This window comes from Papio anubis, chromosome 15 (genome assembly GCF_008728515.1).
Source record: "Papio anubis isolate 15944 chromosome 15, Panubis1.0, whole genome shotgun sequence".
NCBI classification, from domain to species: domain Eukaryota; kingdom Metazoa; phylum Chordata; class Mammalia; order Primates; family Cercopithecidae; genus Papio; species Papio anubis.
The window spans coordinates 3,576,632-3,595,176 of record NC_044990.1 but is presented as its reverse complement, the minus strand read 5'-3'; the positions used below and the strand labels follow the sequence as shown (position 1 = coordinate 3,595,176).

General features: G+C 45.1%; 1 protein-coding gene across 1 annotated transcript in view; it reads left to right on the top strand.

Moving 5' to 3' along the window:
- MIPEP (mitochondrial intermediate peptidase) overlaps nucleotides 1-18,545 on the top strand; it is a 213,321-nt gene that overhangs the window by 176,533 nt on the left and 18,243 nt on the right. The window lies entirely within an intron of this gene.

The following is an 18,545-nucleotide window of genomic DNA, read 5'->3' as shown; positions in this document are numbered from 1 at the left end:
AGTTCATGGTGCTCCAAAATAATTACAATAGTAACATCAAAGATTACTGATCACCTTAACAGCTACAATATCAAAGCCAGGAGTTTGAGGCTACTGTGAGCCATGATTACACCACTGCAGTCCAGCCTAGACAAACTTGAAAGAAAATTGGCTGGGTGTGGTGGCACACACCTGTAGTCTCAGCTCCCTGGGACGCTGATGTAGGAGGATTGCTTGAGCCCAGGAGTTCAAGGCTGCAGTGAGCTATACTCACACCACTGGACTCCAGCCTGGGTGACAGAGTGAGACTCTGTCTCTAAAAAACAAACAAAAAAAAACCAGATATAATAATAATAATAATAATAATGAAAAAGTTTAAAAAATTGTAAAAATTACTAAAATGTGACAGAGAGACACAAAGTGAGCCCATACTGTTGGAAAAACAGCACTGATGGACTTGCTTGATGCAGGGTCACCACAAACCTTCAATGTATAAAACATGCAATATCTGCAAAGCACAATAAAAGCGAGGTGTGGCCGTCAGGTCCTTCCCAACCCAGGTGTGCTCTCTGCAGCCAGAGCACCTCGCCACCCCCCCCCCCCCCCCCCCCCCACAGACGCTCATACAATTGGGTGGATTTTCCACCCCACATCTGTGAAAATAGAAAATGCACCCCATTCTCTTCTGACATTTTTATTTTTGAGAAAGAACGCTCTGCAGCATTGTAGCTCTGAGAAAGAGGGAGGATTCCAATGTTCCCTTGACTCAACGTCGAGGGCTCCCATTTCCATGCCTTTCTCCTTCCACGGCTGCTCCCAGCTCCCACCTCCTGCGCTGGGCATCAGGAATCCTTTGTGTGTGAAGCACAGGAAGGACCCAGCCCAACCACAAGTGACCGACTGGCTCTCCTGAGAGTCCCTGGGCCTCAGGGCTGGTGTATTACCAATGCCATGCGGTCTTCAGTCCAGGAGGGCCCGCCAGCCTTCCCAATGCCTCTGCCGGGTGCTGCTTTCCCGTAATTTGTTTGATTTCTTTTGTTTTAATTTTTTGAGACAGGGTCTCACTATGTTGCCCAGTCTGGCTTTGAACTCTTGGGTTCAAGTGATCTGCGTGCCTCAGCCTCCTGAGTAGCTGGGACTACAGGTGTGCACTATCACACCTGGCTGTTTCTTCTTTTATATCTCAATTACTTAAGAGCTTTCCTTGGATATTCTTTTCTAGACTGTGGCTCAATTATAGCAAGTTCTTGGAGGTGGAATCCTGCTGTCTGTCACGTCCACTGTGTTTGCTCGTGGTGCTGGTTTCCTTGGTGAGATATTTTGGTGGGTGACAGGGAAGGAGGCTTCGTGTTTGTCTTCCTTGGATTCCCCTGACTTTTCCTCGGCCCCTCTGTGCCTGCAAATAGGTGGCTGTATCTTGTGCGCATGGACAGAGCCCCGGCGTGAGGTGAGCCAGGTGTTACCTGCATTCTTGGCTCTCTGGGTATTTCCTAGTAATGAGTTTTTCCCAAGCCAATTTTTGTTCCTGAGAGAGTGTAGATAGCTTTACCCAACAGTGACTGGCGGAATCCCAGTTCCCCACAGAACATGCGGTCATGGCAAACACCCTGGGCCCAGGTCATGCGATCTCACGTGCACACCCATGTCCTAGCTGCTGCCACTTCTGCTGCCTCTTCCTGTGGCTCTGCTCCTTCCTTCCGCCTGCTGATCTGGCCTCTGCAGCACCCTCCCAACCCTCACCCAAAGGTGCTGGGCTTTCATTGCTGCATCCCCCCTCTGGAGATACACAAGGACCTTCCTGCCATGTACTGGAGATCCCCCTGGGAAGCCCCACCCACCTCCTCCCACAGCCCCTCACTGCCAGCTGCTTGACCTCTATCCTTCCGCAGTGCGGTAAAAAACCCTGACACGGGCGCTGATGAGCCTTTCATCTCCACACTAGCCCAGAGTGGTTTCTTGTGGCTATGTTGGTGCCACCGTCTCCAACCTGAAAACCCACCCAGACTAGGAGATGGAACACCTCCCATCTCTCCTCCACCCCACTCCATCCCTACACACACGTCCTTGCAGAGCGTGAGCCAGGCCTTCAAACAACTGCCTGGCCACACTCTTTCCCCTGTCTCCAATTAAACGAATCAATGGCTATAAGTCAGTTGGCTATAAATACAATAGAAAAGTAGTCTTGCCAGGCATGATGGCTCAGGCCATCCCAGCACTTTGGGAGGCCAAGGTGGGCGGATCACCTGAGGTCAGGAGTTCGAGACCAGCCTGATAAACATAGTGAAACCCTGTCTCTACTAAAAAAAAAAATACAAAAATCAGCTGGGTGTGGTGGCAAGTGCCTGTAATCCCAGCTACTCAGGAGGCTGAGCAGGAGAATCGCTTGAACTTGGGAGGCAGAGGTTGCAGTGAGCCGAGATCATGCCACTGCACTCCAGCACTGGTGACAGAGCGAGACAGTCTCAAGAAAAAATAAAAAATAAAAAGAAGAAAAAGAAAAGTAGTCTGTAGGGGTATCAGTGGGGTTAAGTTAGGTGAATTTGGCTGGAGGTAAATAGAGTAGGGAACAGGGTATGCTGGATGCAGCATCTCGCCATGGTCCCTGCCCAGCAGGCATCACATACAGTTGGCCTCCATAATGGGCTCTTTGTCTTGACAGGAACTGGGATCCATTTGAAGCTCCTTTGTGATTCAGACCCATTCTTTCTCCTTCTTAGAGAGAGGGTCTCCCTCTGTCACTTAGGCTGGAGTGCAATGGCGCGATTATAGCTTGCAGCAGCTTTGAACTCTTGGGCTCAAGGGATCCTCCTGCCTCAACCTCCAAAGTGCCTCCCAAAGGTGGGATTACAAGCATGAGCCACGGCACCCAGCTCACTCTGACCCACTCTAAAGGTGGCCTAGAATGGGTCAGATTGGGTCTGCAGGACTTGTGGGGGGCCAAAGGCATGTCAGGTCCGGGACAGCCTCAGTGTTCCTCACAGGGCTCCGTCAGCGCCGGCTGCATGGACTTGACCCTGGATGGAATAGATCTCCCCTGCGGAGGGACCTGCTCATGGCTGATGGAACCCAGGTGGCCACTCTGTTCTTTTCCTGACACCCTCGGTGACTACTATAGGCCCTGCCCTGGACACCAGCTGAGCCACAGCCTCAGCCCTTCCTAGGACTAAAGGGGAGGCTGCAGCCGCAGATGCCCACTGGGACAGGGCCTGCCAGCTCCCACTGCAGCGCCTGCAGCTTCGCCAGCTTCCTGGGATAAACATGGAGCACGTGCAGGAGGGTCTCAGTGCCCCCCACCCCTGACCAGGGAGTAAGGTTTAGGTTTTTTTGTGGGTGCATAATGGAGTTTCCCTCTGTCACCCAGGCTGGAGTGCAGTGGCATGATCTCAGCCTACTGCAGCCTTCACCTCCTGGGTTCAAGTAATTCTCCTGCCTCAACCTCCCTAGTAGTTGGGACTACAGGTGTGCACCACCACGCCCAGTTAATTTTTGTAGTTTTAGTAGAGACAGGGTTTCACCATGTTGGCCAGGTTGGTCTCAAACTCCTGACCTCAAGTGATCCACCCGCCTTGGTCTCCCAAAGTGCTGGGATTACAGGCGTGAGCCACCGCGCCCAGCCTCAGGCTGAGTTGAAGAAAGCCTTCTCCTCAGCTCCTGCTCGCTGAGGTAAACTGAGCTAAACTGAGATTTCTGTAGCAGCCGTGTGCACAAATGTCCACCACAGTGTGCCCCAGCCTGGCCTCCCTCTGCCCGGGTACACTGCAGACACTGGTGAGTGACACTGAGAGGTGGGTGCCACCCTCTGTCTGGCAGGCCATCCCCAGCTTTCCTCCTGCTCTCCAGGGGAGCCGGGTCCCCACAGGCATGCATCTCGGCAGAGCGTTGGGAAAAGCATCCTCCTCTGGAGATCACCATGGTGAGACAGCCCAGGCCAGGGGCCGGCTGCCGTTCCCTCTCCCACTTGCTACGAGAAGGCAGGGAAAGATCTCAGGAGCTTTGGCCTCAGTCTTCTCATCTGTTAATGACAAGACTGGACGAACAGTCCCCAGATGTCAGTTTTATGAGAATCACCTGGGGCCCTTGTTCCGCCGCTGAGGGGAGCCTCAGTCTGTTTTGGCTGGTCCTGACTTAGATAATAGACTACATTTAAAAAATACATATTGTGGTAAAATATACATAAGACAAAATTTCCCATTTTAACCATTCATAAATGTACAATTCAGTGCCATTAAATACATTGACAATGTCGTGTAACCATCACCATCTATATCCAAAACTTTTTCACCATCCCCAACAGAAACTCAGTATCCATTGAACCCAGAGCTCCCCCTTCTTCCCTCCCTCCATTCTCCTTTCTGTCTCTATGAATTTGCCTACTGTAGTGGCCTGGAGTAAGTACAGCCAAACAATATGTACCCTTTCGTGACTAGCTTACTTTCCTTAGCATAATGTCTTCAAGTTTCATCCAGGCTGTAGCGTATGTCAAAATTTCCTTCCCTTTGAAGGCTGAGTGATACTCCATTGTATGCATAGGCCACATTTTGTCTATCCATCCATTCATGGATGGGTAGAGACCATTTCTGAGAGAGAAAAAAGGACTCGCGATCCTCCGCGGTCCCTGGCAGCTCTAACAGTCTGCAATCCGCAAAGCTTTTCTAGGAGATGGAGTGTTTGTGTTCCAACAGCGACCAGGAACGGTGGTGGCGGTGTTGGGGAATCAGCCAGGTCCTGCTGCTCTCCTGGGATGAGAATAAAACAAGGATGGAACCCTGGGACGTGAACAGGCAATTTCAGTGCTGTCACTGAGTCTGTAAAGTCGCTTTCTAACTGCACTGCAGGGCAGGAAGATCTTGGTTTAGAGAGTCCAAAATTCAGGCATCAAATTACAGCTCTGCCACTTACTCGATGAAAATGTCTCAAAACATTTTCTGCCATTTTCTACTATTAACTGACTGTAGAGCTGGCTAGTTCATCTCTTGGACTCTGCATTTTCTATTTTGTAAAATAAAATTAGTAACATTACACACAAGATAGATGTGAAGATCAGACTGAAATAATGGATGTAAAAGTGCTCAATAAGAGATTAACTGTTTTCAGATATCACACATTATTTCAGCAGAGCCCCAGGTGAACACATCACACCAGGATGGGGACACCTTTCTGAGAAATGCATCGTTAGGCAACTTCGTCATTCTTCAAACATCATAGAGTGACTTACACAAACCGGCATAGGACAGCCTGCTGCACACCCAGGCAATGTGGGGTAGCCTGTTGCTCCCAAGCTACACATGTGCACAGCACGTTACTGTGCTGGATACTGTAGCCAGTTGCAACACAGTGGTATTTGTACATCCAAATGTCTGCAAACATAGAAAAGGTACAGTAAAAATATGATATAAAAGATAAGAAACGGCACACCTATACAGGGCACTTATCATGAGTGGAGATTGCAGAACTGGAAGTTGTTCTGGGTGAGTCAGTGAGTGAATGATGAGTGAATGTGAAGGTCTAGGACATTGCTGTACACTACCGTAGACTTTAGAAATACTGTACACAGACACCACACTACATTTATAGAGATATATTTTTCTTTCTTCAATAATAAACTTAGCTTACAACGTTTTTACTTTAGAAACTTTTAAATATTTTTTACCCTTTTGTAATATAGCTTAAAACACAAACACATCGTACAGCCGTTCAAAAATATTGTCTTTATCTCTTTATTCCATGAGCTTTTTTCAAAATAGAAAAAAATTATTTGTATTTTTTTTTACTTTTAAACTTTTTAATTAAAAACAAAGTCACAAACACACACTTTAGCCTAGACCTACACAGGGTCAGGACCATGAACATCACTGCCTTCTGCCTCCACGTCTGCAGAGGAAATAACAGGCATGCAGCCGCCGTCTCTATGATAACGTGTTTTCCTGGAATCCTTCCCGAAGGACCTGCCTGGGGCTGTCTCACATTCAAAGTCTAGCTGTTGATTGTTGAGATTGTTTTCATTTATTTTAACAGCTTTTTTTTTTTTTTTTTTTTTGAGACAGAATCTCGCTGTGTCGCCCAGGTTAGAGTGCAGTGGTGCGATCTTGGCTCACTGCAACCTCCACCTCCTGGGTTCAAGTGATTCTCCTGCCTCAGCCTCCCAAGTAGCTGGGATTACAGGCGTGCACCACCACTTCCAGCTAAGTTTTGTATTTTTAGTAGAGATGGAGTTTCCCCATGTTGGCCAGGCTGGTCTCAAACTCCTGATCTCAGGTGCTCCGCCCACCTTGGCCTTCCAAAGTGCTGGAATTACAGGCATGAGCCGCCGAACCCAGCATTAACAGCTTTTTTTTTTTAAATAAGTAAAAGGAGTACACTCTAACGATAAATAGTATAGTAAATACATAAACCAGTATATAGTTGTGTATCATTATCAAAATACTGTGTACTGTACAAATTGTGAGTGCTATACTTTTATATGCCTGGCTGCACAGAAGATTTGTTTATACCAGTATCACCACATATACACAAATAATGTATTATGCCACAACATTGTGACAGCTGTGACATCAGTAGGTGATAGGAATTTTTCAGCTCCATTATAAGCTATGGGACCACTGTGGTATACGCAGTCTGTCATTGACCTAAACATCATTATGCAGAGTGCATAATTGTATATTCATCACTTCTGACAGAAATGTCCAGTGTGCAAAGTCTAGCTGTGAAGTATTGAGATTGTTTTTGTTTGTTTTAACAAAAGAGGTTTGAATATTCCCTTCAGAGACGGGTAAGGGACGTGAAGGAAAGGAGAAAACAATGAAAGCAATAACTGAAGAAGAAAAGTCTTCCTTTCCACAAGTATTAATTATAATCCCCTCCCCCAAATTAACCTTACGCTTCTTGAGTTTTGAAGAAACACCAGGATCCCACTTTTTCTCTCAGGATCTCAGGATTAGTTTTAGTAACATCAGTATAACACATTCATTTGCAGAAAGATGCAAACCGAACCAAAAAGCAACAGGCAGGTGTCTCAAAGGTCTTGAGGTTTATTTAGCCAAGGGTGAGGATGTGCCCAGGGGGAAAATCACACCTCACAGTGTTGCAGGAAAGGGGTCCCAATCTAGACTCGAGAGAGGGTTCTCGGATCTTGTGTAAGAAAGAATTCAGGGTGAGTCTGTAGAGTATAGTGAAAGCAAGTTTATTAGGAAAATACAGGAATAAAGGAATGGCTACTCCATTGACAGAGCTTCCCGAGGTTGCTAGTTGCCCATTTTAAAAAATTATTTCTTGATGATATGCTAAACAAGGGGTGGATCATTTATGTCCCCCTCTTTTAGACCAGATAAGGTAACTTCCTGATGTTGGCATGGCATTTGTAAACTGTTATGGCACTAATAGGCGTGTAGCAGTGAGAATGACCAGAGGTCACTCTTGTCACCATCTTGGTTTTGGTGGGTTTTAGCAGACCTCTTTACTGCAAACTGTTTTATCAACAAGGTCTTTATGACCTGTGTTTTGTGCTGACGTCTTATCTTATCCTGTGACTTAGAATGTCTTAACCGTGTGGGAATGCAGCCCAGTAAGTCTCAGCCTCATTTTACCCAGTTCCTATGTAAGATAGAGTTGCTGCCGGGCACGGTGGTTCACGCCTGTAGTCCCAGTACTTTGGTAGGTCGAGGTGGGTGGATCACAAGGTCAGGAGATCGAGACCATCCTAGCTAACACAGTGAAACCCTGTCTCTAATAAAAATACAAAAAAAATTAGCTGGGCGTAGTGGCAGGCACCTGTAGTCCCAGCTACTTGGGAGACTGAGACAGGAGAACGGCGTGAACCTGGGAGGCGGAGCTTGCAGTGAGTTGAGATTGCGCTGCTGCACTCCAGCCTGGGTGACAGAGCGAGACTCCATCTCAAAAAAAAAAAAAATGGAGTTGCTCTGGTTCAGAGGCCGGTGACATTTCTCCCCCTTCCACCCTCTTATAAGAGAACTTTTAATCCTAAGGGTTGCGGAGGGATAAAGATCCATCTTCTGTAACTTCTTGAGGCTGAAAAGGGGCGATGCTGTTCCTGCCCAACCATTAGAGTCTCTTGTATTCAGGGTAGAGCTCAGTCAGAAAGCGTCAGTATGGCGAGTGCCATTCAACATTCTTGAGTTCTGACAAAAGGTTCTATCTGGAAGATTAACAAGTGTTCAATTTAAGACAACATTTTATAAGCTTATTCTGCATTCCTACACAAAGTACAACAGCAATATATTTGACAATAATAAAGCAAAATAAGCAAAGTTATTTAAAGTAAACAAAATAAGAAGGCTTTCCATGAACTGAATAGCTGCTGGAATCAAGCTGATATGGGATTGCTAGTCAATTCTAATACATGTCCAGATTTAGAATACTGATCCAGATTTCTACATTACCCATCTGTCTTGTTTCTTCTGAGCAGCAGGCAGAGCTCACTGGTTGGTTCATAGGAATAAACAGAATTAGCCTAAATTGCAGAAACAAACTTTAAAAACAATTGATGAGCCTAGAATCTAATAATAGATGTTCCATAGTTCTTGAAACATAATATCTCTCTCTCCAGTTTCCTATTTTTACTAAAGACAAATCATGGTAAGAATGATTTGCCTTATTATACTTGGCATGACTATTTGTATAAAGTGCAACAAGAATAATTATTTTTCACATAAACTCTTTTTAAATTGGCTTTGATGGAACTCTGTTCCATAGAAGGAATTTTAGATAAGACTTTTTAGAGCTGAGCCCTGCCATCAGTTTGTACCCTCAAATACCTATGAGCTGGGTAAATTCCTCTCCACTTGAGGTTCCAAGATAACCTGGGGCTCCTGGACCTGTTAGAAAGTGACGTTCTTTACTTACCACAGGTCAGAAACCCTGCACAGGGACTGCATAGGCAAGGTATAAGGCATTTCCCCAAGGGGCTTTTATTGGCTTTAAAGATCAAGTTTGATTCCTTAAAGGAAAGCATGCCATTCCAGTCAAAGCCTTGGTAAAATAACCAGTTTTTCCAATTGTCCTGTTACAAAAGAAAACAGATTCTTATTGCACTTACACAAGTAATTATTTGCCGTAAATTAAGAATACTCACGAATAATTTCCAAATTCTGGAGAAATCAGGTAGAGAGAAACAAATATTCTCTAAATTTGTTCACAGGAGTGTACTATACTCAATTGTTAAAAACTGTAAATAGCTTGTTAGTTCAGTCTATGCAGTTAACTCCTGTTCTGATATTCATGAACATTCCACTTCTCCATGAGAGTTCTGAAAATTGTTTCCTCTAATGTCACAATTTTTGAAGTTATCAGAAACCTGCATTTAAGAACACCTGTCAAAGCCCTGTATTTGATTATAAACCACCATCTAAAGAGGAACGAAACAAGGTAACACTTGTTTGTGGGTGACAAAATGTCTTAGGACAGCCACAGTTACAAATATGATTGACAAAGAAATTTTGTTACCTCTGGGGCATACAATGATTTTATGTAACAATTGTAATTATTAATAACATACAGTAAGCCATATTAGAATCATAGGAGTTTCTCATAATTTTTGGACACATACCAGTAACATATTTATACAAATGCAGCCCAAAGAAAACCAAACACCATTTTATATTTGACAGTGCTGCTTGTATGATTTTTTTAACCAAATAAGCCAAATGTCACTGTTGCATTAATGCATTATTGATGTCAAATCCCATTCTTAATAAAACCTTATAGACATATCTACCCAGTTTTACTGTTTGACCATAAGGTAAGATTCTCATAAACCTGTCATAACCCTTTACAATTTTTGTTAAAGAGCAGCTCATAAGCAGGATTTTGCTCTAAGAAAAACCTGCTGTGCTTTTATTCCAATGTTTAATTTATGGGAAAAACTGAATAGTACCCCTTTAATTTTAGCCAATATGTTCACACACAGAATTTCTTGTACAAGATTAATTTTTCACAAACCTTCCACAACTTGCTTAAACCTTTAGCTTTATCCTAACTTAAAACAATTCTTTAGCCCTTTTATATAGGCAAGAAAATCCACAGTCCCATGACTTCTTATAATCCTTTGCTAAAAGTACATTCTACTTTCCTTACATACCCTGCATGTAAAACTGTTTTTTTCAGTAGTTCCAAATACATGCCACACTGTTAACTCTTAGCAACTTTTTCTTTTGATGAAAACTTTGGTAAGCTAATGAAGTACTAGGTGTGGAGCCTAGCCCAGGACACACCAGGCAGAAGTGCAGATAAGGATTGACTCTTTCCAGCATAGCTGGGGGGCCTGCCTAACACTACATGTCCCCAGGTCTTATCTGGAATATAATGCTCCAAAGCAGGTAAATTGAACAATTTTCAAAAGCCAAAGAAGCAGTTTATGACCTTAAAGCATTTAGTAAACTTAATATCTGACCTGCATAATTTACACCAAATGTTTACATTATTGAAGATATTTTTATTTTACCAATAATCTTTAAAACTCTCTTTATTTCCCAAAGATTACTTAAGTCACATGAACTAAATAAAAGGCATTACACTTTTTACTTTTCTCACAAAATATTCTGTTGAAGCTCTTATTGTTACTAAACAAATTAATCAAAGCTCTTTGAGATATAAACATCACACACACAACATATATAAATACATAGAAGATAAAGGACTTATTCCCTAAGCCAGGAATTGAACTCTGAACTTGGGCTGCCATTGGGAAAAGAGAAAGCACGTTCACATGGTTACAAGGTCAAGCTCCGAAGGACATGACTGACCAGTTTCCTGGGCTATCTTGAAAAGCAGGTTTACAGGTGTCCTAAGCCTATGTTCTATCCTAAGGTGCAGCTCTCCAGGACAGAACAATACAGAAAGACCTACGAACCACATCAGTTTCGCTACAGCTTACGACTAGCCTCACAAAATCTTTTTCTCATTAATCAAAACTTTATGGGAGATAAACGATTATTTTTACCATTCATCCAACTAGTTGGCACAGAGAGAGAGACAAAAAGCAAGGGAGAAAAGCATTGCTTGTGGCAGGGTGGGGAAGGTGAGGCACTCAGGGAGGCCAGAGAAAGGCCCACCCATGCAGCAGCCCTGAAAAGTTCAAGTGGTCTCTTATCAATAGCAAAGAGATCTTTTCCAGGAGTTCCATCAGCTCTCAAGTTTCCCCTTTTTGGGGAGGAAAAAGCTCCCCATGTTCCATGATCCTGTATATGCCTAACCCTGTCACCCATAGCCATCAGCAAAGAGTGAAAGGTGATTAATCCAAAGAGAATAGAGGTTAACATCCCATAGTGCCAAACCCATTCTTAGCCAACAGGGATTTTAGTGAGAGGGATTTTATGGAGAGGGGCCTCTAACCCTCCTAAGTTGGTCCTCTAATCCAAGGTCGGTCAAGCATCCTTTCCTTTTATTAAGAGAGGCCTCTAACCCAGTCTGTCTTAGAGAGACTCTTACTCCCCTAAGTTGGGCCTCTAACCCAATTCCATTCTTTTCCCAAGTATCCTACCGCTTACCCGAAGTCGACTAATCAGTTCTGCAGTCTATTTTCTTTGGAAAGGGGGGATTTCCTCAGTATCGTCCCTTACGTGATTCATCAGAAAGATGTTATCGGACCCCACCACTTACCCAAAGTTAGCTGTTGGGGTAGGGGGTTCCGTAGTATAGTTGCTTCTGGGGTCGCCAGAAAGATGTTACAAGGAAAGGGGCACCAATCCAGACCCCAGAGCGGGTTCTTGGATCTCGAGCAAGAAACAATTCAGGGTAAGTCTGTAGAATACAGTGGACGCAAGTGTATTAGGAAAATAAAGGAATAAAAGAATGGCTACTCCATAGACCCTGAGGGCTGCTGGTTGCCTATTTTCATGGTTATGTCTTAATGATATACTAAACAAGGGGTGGACTATTCATGTCCTCCTCTTTTAGACCCTATAGGGTAACTTCCTGATCTTGCCGTGGCATTTGTAAACTGTTATGGCACTAATAGGAGTGCAGCAGTGAGGACGACCAGAGGTCACACTCGTCACCATCTTGGTTTTGGTGGGTTTTGGCCAACTTATTTACAGCGACCCATTTTATCAGCAAGGTCTTTATGACCTGTGTATCGTGTGCTGACCTCCTATCTCATCCTGTGACTTAGAATGGCTTAACTGTCTGGGAATGCAGCCCAATAGGTCTCAGCCTCAGTTTACCCAGCTCATGTTTAAGATGGAATTGCTCTGGTGCACACATCTCTGACAACAGGGGCATCTGTGACCTCTGCTTTTCCTAGAGGGGGCTTTGTGAACTTCAGTACTTAAAGGGGAAAGAGCAAGCAGGAGGGAGAAAAGGGAAGAGTGGAGGCAGTGAGGCCAATGCTTACACCTGTGCAGCTCTGTCTAGCTTCAGTAAATCTACATTTCACATGTGAAAAGATGGCGTAGAGGAGAATGTCAACTGTGCATTACCTCCAGCTCAGCAAATCTGCATTCTACGGAAGATAAAGCAAGCTTGTGAAAAGAGGGAGCAGAGGCAATGAGGGTGTGAAGCCAGGTTGTGAAATTACAGCTGTTTGGGAAAACATTGTCAGTGACTCAGTTCCCAAACTTAACTTTCCCTTCGGCGTAGTGAGTTTGGGTCCTGGGATTCTGCTTCTCTTTCACCCAACACAACAGTTATGAGGGAGCTGTTGCCTTTTAGTTCTAGGCCTTTGGAGACCACCAGGGGTGCATTCTCTCACATCTGATCATCGGATCTGGGGATTCTTACATTTTCCGGGTGGCTTCTCCCTCAACTTTATGCTTGGACTTTGCCTCTGGTTGGCCCATTTATTTTATTTTATTATTTTTTTTCTTTTTCTTTTTTTTTTGGGGGGGGGAGACACTTTTTTTTATTTTTTATTTTTTTAAAAATTTATTTATTATTATTATACTTTAAGTGCTAGAGATTTGCAATGTGCGCGTGCGGGTTTGTTACATATGTATACTTGTTGTGCCATGTTGGTCAGTGCTTGCGCCATCAGCTTCGTCAGCACCCATCAACTCGTCATTTTACATCAGGTATAACTCAGTACAATCCCTCCCCCTCCCCTCCCATGATGGGCCCCGGTGTGTGATGTTCCCCTTCCCGAGTCAGTGAATAATTTGTTTGATTTCCTGCTGGGTGAGAACATCACGGTGTTTGGTTTCTGTTCTTGTGATAGTTTGCTAAAGAATGATGGTTTCCAGCTGCATCCATGTCCCTACAAAGGACTGCAAACTCATCCTTTTTTATGGCTGCATATTAGTATTGCATGGTCATGTGCCCGCATCTTCTTAATCCAGTCTGTCATGATGATGGACATTTGGATTCAAGTCTTGCTATTGTGAATAGTGCGCAATAGACATCACGTGTGCATGTCTTTATAGCAGCATGATTTACCAATCCTTTGGTATATACCCAGTAATGGGATGGCTGGGTCATATGGTACATCTAGTTCTAGATCCTTGAGGAATCGCCATACTGTTTTCCACTTAATGGTTGTGAACAGTTTACAATCCCACCAACAGTGTAAAAAGTGTTGTTTCTCCACATCCTCTCAGCACCTGTTGTTTTCCTGACTTTTAATGATTGCCATTTTAACTGGTGTGAGATGGTATCTCATTGTGGTTTTGATTTGCATTTCTCCTGATGGCCAGTGATGGTAGGCATTTTCATGTGTCCTGGTGGCTGTATGAATGTCTTCTTTTGAGAAATGTCTGTTCATATCCTTTGCCCACTTTTTGTGATGGGGTTGTTGTTTTTCTTGTAAATTTGTTTGGAGTTCTTTGTAAGGAGTTCTGGATATTAATACTTGTCAGATGAGTAGATTGCAAAATTTTCTCCCCATTCTGTAGGTTACAACCTGTTCACTCTGATGTTAGTTTCTTTTGCTGTGCAGAAATGCTTTGGTTTAATTAGATCCCATTTTGTCAATTTTGGCTTTTTGCTGCGTTGCTGGTGTTTTGGGCGAGTCTGCCCATGCCTATGTCCCTGAATGGGTACTACCTAGGTTTCTTCTAGGGGTTTTATGGTATTAGGTCTAACATTTAAGTCTCTAATCCCATCTGAATTAATTTTCCACCAGATGGGAAAGGATCAGTTCGGCTTTTCTACTTATGGCTAATAATTTTCCCCAGCACCATTTATTAAAATAGGATCGCTTACATTTCTTGTTTTCTCTCAGGTTTGTCAAAGATCAGATGGCTGTAGATGTGTGGTATTGTTCTAGGGGACTCTGTTCTGTTCCATTGGTCTATATCTCTGTTTTTGGTACCAGTACCATGCTGTTTTCAATTTTCCTTGAAGCCTTGTAATTATAGTTTGAAGTCAGATGGCGTGATGCCTCCAGCTTTGTTCTTTTTGACTTAGGATTGTCTTGGGGATGTGGGCTCTTTTTGGTTCCCTTATGAACTTTAAACAGTTTTTCAATTCTGTGAAGAAACTCATTGGTAGCTTGATGGGGATGGCATTGAATCGGTTGGCCCATTTATTAACCTAGTTGCCTCTCAGTGCATTTGTGTGTGTGTGGTTGCAGCTCCTCAAGCAGCTCTCAGATGCAGCCAGAAGCCATGACTTTGTATGCCAGGATGCTGGGGAGCAGATGGAGTTGTCTGGGAGACAGGAGGGCAAGAGTAGCCCCTCCTGAGCTGCAGAGGGCGATGATGCAGAAATGGCCACAGGCAGGCTGCGCAGGCTTTGCTGTCCTTCCCAAGCCGGGTGCCAGCCTTCTGGCCCCATGGGTTTCCCGTGGGGAGGCTGCTCAGCCATGTGAGGGCAGGGAATGAAAGCAGCAGCGTCTCCACAACAAGGGTAGGGTGCAGACAGACACGATCAGGCTAGAGTTAGCTTTCAGGTGAAGGCGACTGGCTAAGATTTAGAAACGGATGCACAAAGCTAAGATTTAGAAACAGATGTGCCAACACCCATCGCCCTGAAGAATGGCCCAGATCTGGTGGTAGGGTTGCCTGGAGCTCCAGGCTGGGCAGGACAATGTGAGTGTGTCCCAGGCCCAGGATAAAAAGGCCACGAAGGTGCTTGATGCAATCCACAGGCACAGGAAGGCCATGGCCGCTCTAGTGCAGTGTGCTAGCCTTTTCAGCCTTGTCTTCTCAGGACTCCAGTGCAGGGTTGGTTTGATGTCTGCAGATGGTTCCACTGAGTCCTAAACTTGCACCTGAGGCTCGGCACTGCCCTGCTGGAAATCAGAACCGGACCAACATGACCCAGATATTGCGGAACGAGCTTAGGCTCAGTATTTCCAAACAGGAGAGAGGCTGTCCACCTTCACTCCTGGTGGGGGCTGGTCCCTCCCAGTGACTGGGGATTTGCTGTTGCTGAATTGAGGTCCACTCACCTCCCTCTGGAACTCTGAAGCTTCTGGAAGACTATTTTGGTTTTTATGTCTGTCATCCCTTCGCAGAGGTCAGTCAGTCCCCTGTGGGGAAGCTCCAGCCCCAGGGCAGGACCCACTGGGTGCCTGTTGGGCTAGAACTCTGCCCTGAGCCACCTCACCCGTGTCCTCGTGCTCCAGCCTCCCTGCACTTCTCCCACTCCCAGCACAGGCTGAGCTTTTCCACCTGCGGTTCTAGCATTTTCCATCCCTCCACTTGCCTGGTGAATGCCACATGAGTCTTCATGGCCCAGTGCAGAGGACTTTCCCTCCCAGCTTCTGTGCCCCCTCCTCACTGTCCCCAGAAGGATTTGCACTTGTGTTTTTACAATTAAGAGCTATTTCATTAGGAACAGGTTCTTGCTCTGCTGCCCAGGCGGGAGTACAATGGCTGTAACACAGCTCACTGCAGCCTCAAACTCCTGGGCTCAAGGATCCTCCTGCTTGGTCCTCCTGAGTAGCTAGGACTATAGGCATGCACCACCACACTGGCTAATTTTTTTTCTTTTTTTGTAGAGATGGAGTCTCAGATTGTTGTCCAGACTGGTCTCAAACTCTTGGCCTCAAGTAATCCTCTTGCATCAGCCTTGCAAAGTGCTGGGATTACAGGCGTGAGCCACCACGCTGGCCCAGGTCTACTTTATAAACACTTAAAAGCCTTGGTTTCCTTGTATTTCTTCATATCTTCTCTGGCCCTGGCACTGCAGTTAGAACCAAGCACATGCTCTGTGCTATATAAATGTGTGTGGAGTGCATAAATTAAGGACTGCCACAGGAAACGCCTACTAGAGTGAGTCTTCTGAGAGGACTTGGACTTGCATTTAGGACTTCAAGGGAAACAGTTGGGCGCAGTGGCTCATGCCTATAATCCCAGCACTTTGGGAGGCCGAGGCGGGCGGATCACGAGGTCAGGAGATCGAGACCATCCTGGCTAACACAGTGAAACCCCGTCTCTATTAAAAATACAAAAAATTAGCCGGGCGTGGTGGCGGCGCCTGTAGTCCCAGCTACTCGGGAGGCTGAGGCAGGAGAATAGCGGGAACCCGGGAGGCGGAGCTTGATTGAGCAGAGATCGCGCCACTGCACTCCAGCCTGGGCGAAAGAGCGAGACTCCATCTCAAAAAACAAAACAAAACAAAACTTCAAGGGGAATGATTCATCTCTGATCTGTGGAGGGATGGCATGCCTCGCGGTGGCGCAGTCTGCCTCCCTAACCTGCGATTAAAAGATTGCTGGCAGAATGGTCTGCAGATCTTGTATTTACTGTAAATAATCAACCCAGGTAAGGAAAATCCCTCTACATAGTTCTGCTAGTTAAATTCCACCCCAAACAAAACTACCAGAACACAGCTATTTCAGTCTGAAGTGGGAACAGCTAATGCCATTAGAAATTATGGAAAAAAGAATCCTCTGTCTTTACAGAACAGAAAATGAAGCCTCTTTCAGAAGACCACCCATGGTTCTAGAGAAAGTGGTGTTGCTGGTAACTCAAGAATTCAAGTCTTCTGGAGAGGTGAATTTCAAGCAGTCATGGATCACACTAATTCAGATGCCACTGGCCATTCATGAGATGACCTAACCTTGGTCAGCTGACTCTCTGGAGTAGAAACCTTTCAACCCTCCGTTGGCTAAAGTGTGACATAACCAAGGCTAGTGTGAACTGCTGCATTGACTCAGCATAATGATGTCCCTATAATCACATACCAGGACTTACTGAAACTTGTTTGATATTATAGACGATTTTGAAACCTCTCAGACCACTGTTCACTTTCAAGACTGAATGATAAACTTAAGCTCTATTTACAGGCCTTAGTTGGTGCCAAATTCGTTTTTAAAAAATGAGACTAGGCCAGGTGCAGTGGCTCAAGCCTGTAATTCCAGCAATTTGGGATTCCAGCAAGCTGAAGTGGGAGGATCATTTGAGGTCAGGAGTTCGAGACTAGCCTGACCAACATGGTGAAACCCCATTTATTTAAAAAAAAAAACAAAAACACAAAAATTAACCAGTGTGGTGGCATGCACCTGTAACGCCAGCTATGCAGGAAGCTGAGGCAGGAGAATTGCGTGAACCTGGGAGGTGCACTGCAGCTTGGGTGACAGAGCAAGACTGTCTCAAAAAATAAATTTTTTTAAAAATCAGACAATACCTTCTTAGTTTAAAATGGGACACATTCAGAATAAGTAGCCAGTTGCAGAAACTTTAATAATAGTGCTAACAATGAAAATACATCATTGTTATTACAATAAAATAGTCCAGACCTCCTGGGAGAATCTTATTAGCTTTGAGTTATTTCTCTCAGAGAGTTGATGGATTTATGGTACCCATCAGCTAAACCAGTCTCCATGGACACCAGGAAAGTCCACGTGCTCTGGGGCGCTAGGGTGCGAGTGGGGGTGTCGGGGGGGAAGTCAATGTCCTTCCTTCAGAGAATCCAGTGTCAACAGCAGAAACTCACCTGCTGAGAGAGCAGGATGTCACTGCCTTTTTTTTTTTTTTTTTTTTGAGGCAGGGTCACCAAGCTCTATCACCAGGCTGGAGTGCAGTGGCAGGATCTCAGCCTCACTGCAAGCTCGCCTCCCTGGGATTCGCCGATTCTCCCTTACATAGGCTTTCCGGAGTAGCTGGGACTACGGAAGCCACCACCTGCGCCGGCTAGTTTTGAATTTTTTTTTAGTAGGGGAGCCGAGGAATTTCACCGTGCAGACAGGATAGTCTCGATCACCTAAACCTGTCCTTCCGTCTGACCTCCCAAAGTGCTGGGATTACAGGCTTGAGCCACCGCGCCCGGCCTGTAACATTTTTTAAAGTATTTTTTTTCCAGGAAGTTTAAAGTCCTTTCTCAAAATTGAATAATAGCCTTAAAAGCTTTACTGAGTAGAGGGAAGAAAGGAAGGATTCCTGCTCTGTGGAAGTCTCCGCCTTCCTCTCTTTAGTCCCCCTCTGCAGGACACCTGGCTGAGCTCCATCTAGAAGGATACAAAACTTTCTCTTTAGTTCTTTCCCTCTTTGTGCCGTAAGAGGAAGGGAAAAAATAGAGATCACGATAAGACCTTGATGTCAAAGCTTCTCAGGGGCCACAGAGCACCTTCCAAGTAGCCCAATGCGCCTGGCTGTGTTTCCAGACTCTCCCTCACAGGTCACCAGTGAGGATTACAAATCACCCTCCAAAAGCCTGAGGAGTCAGAGGGGCTT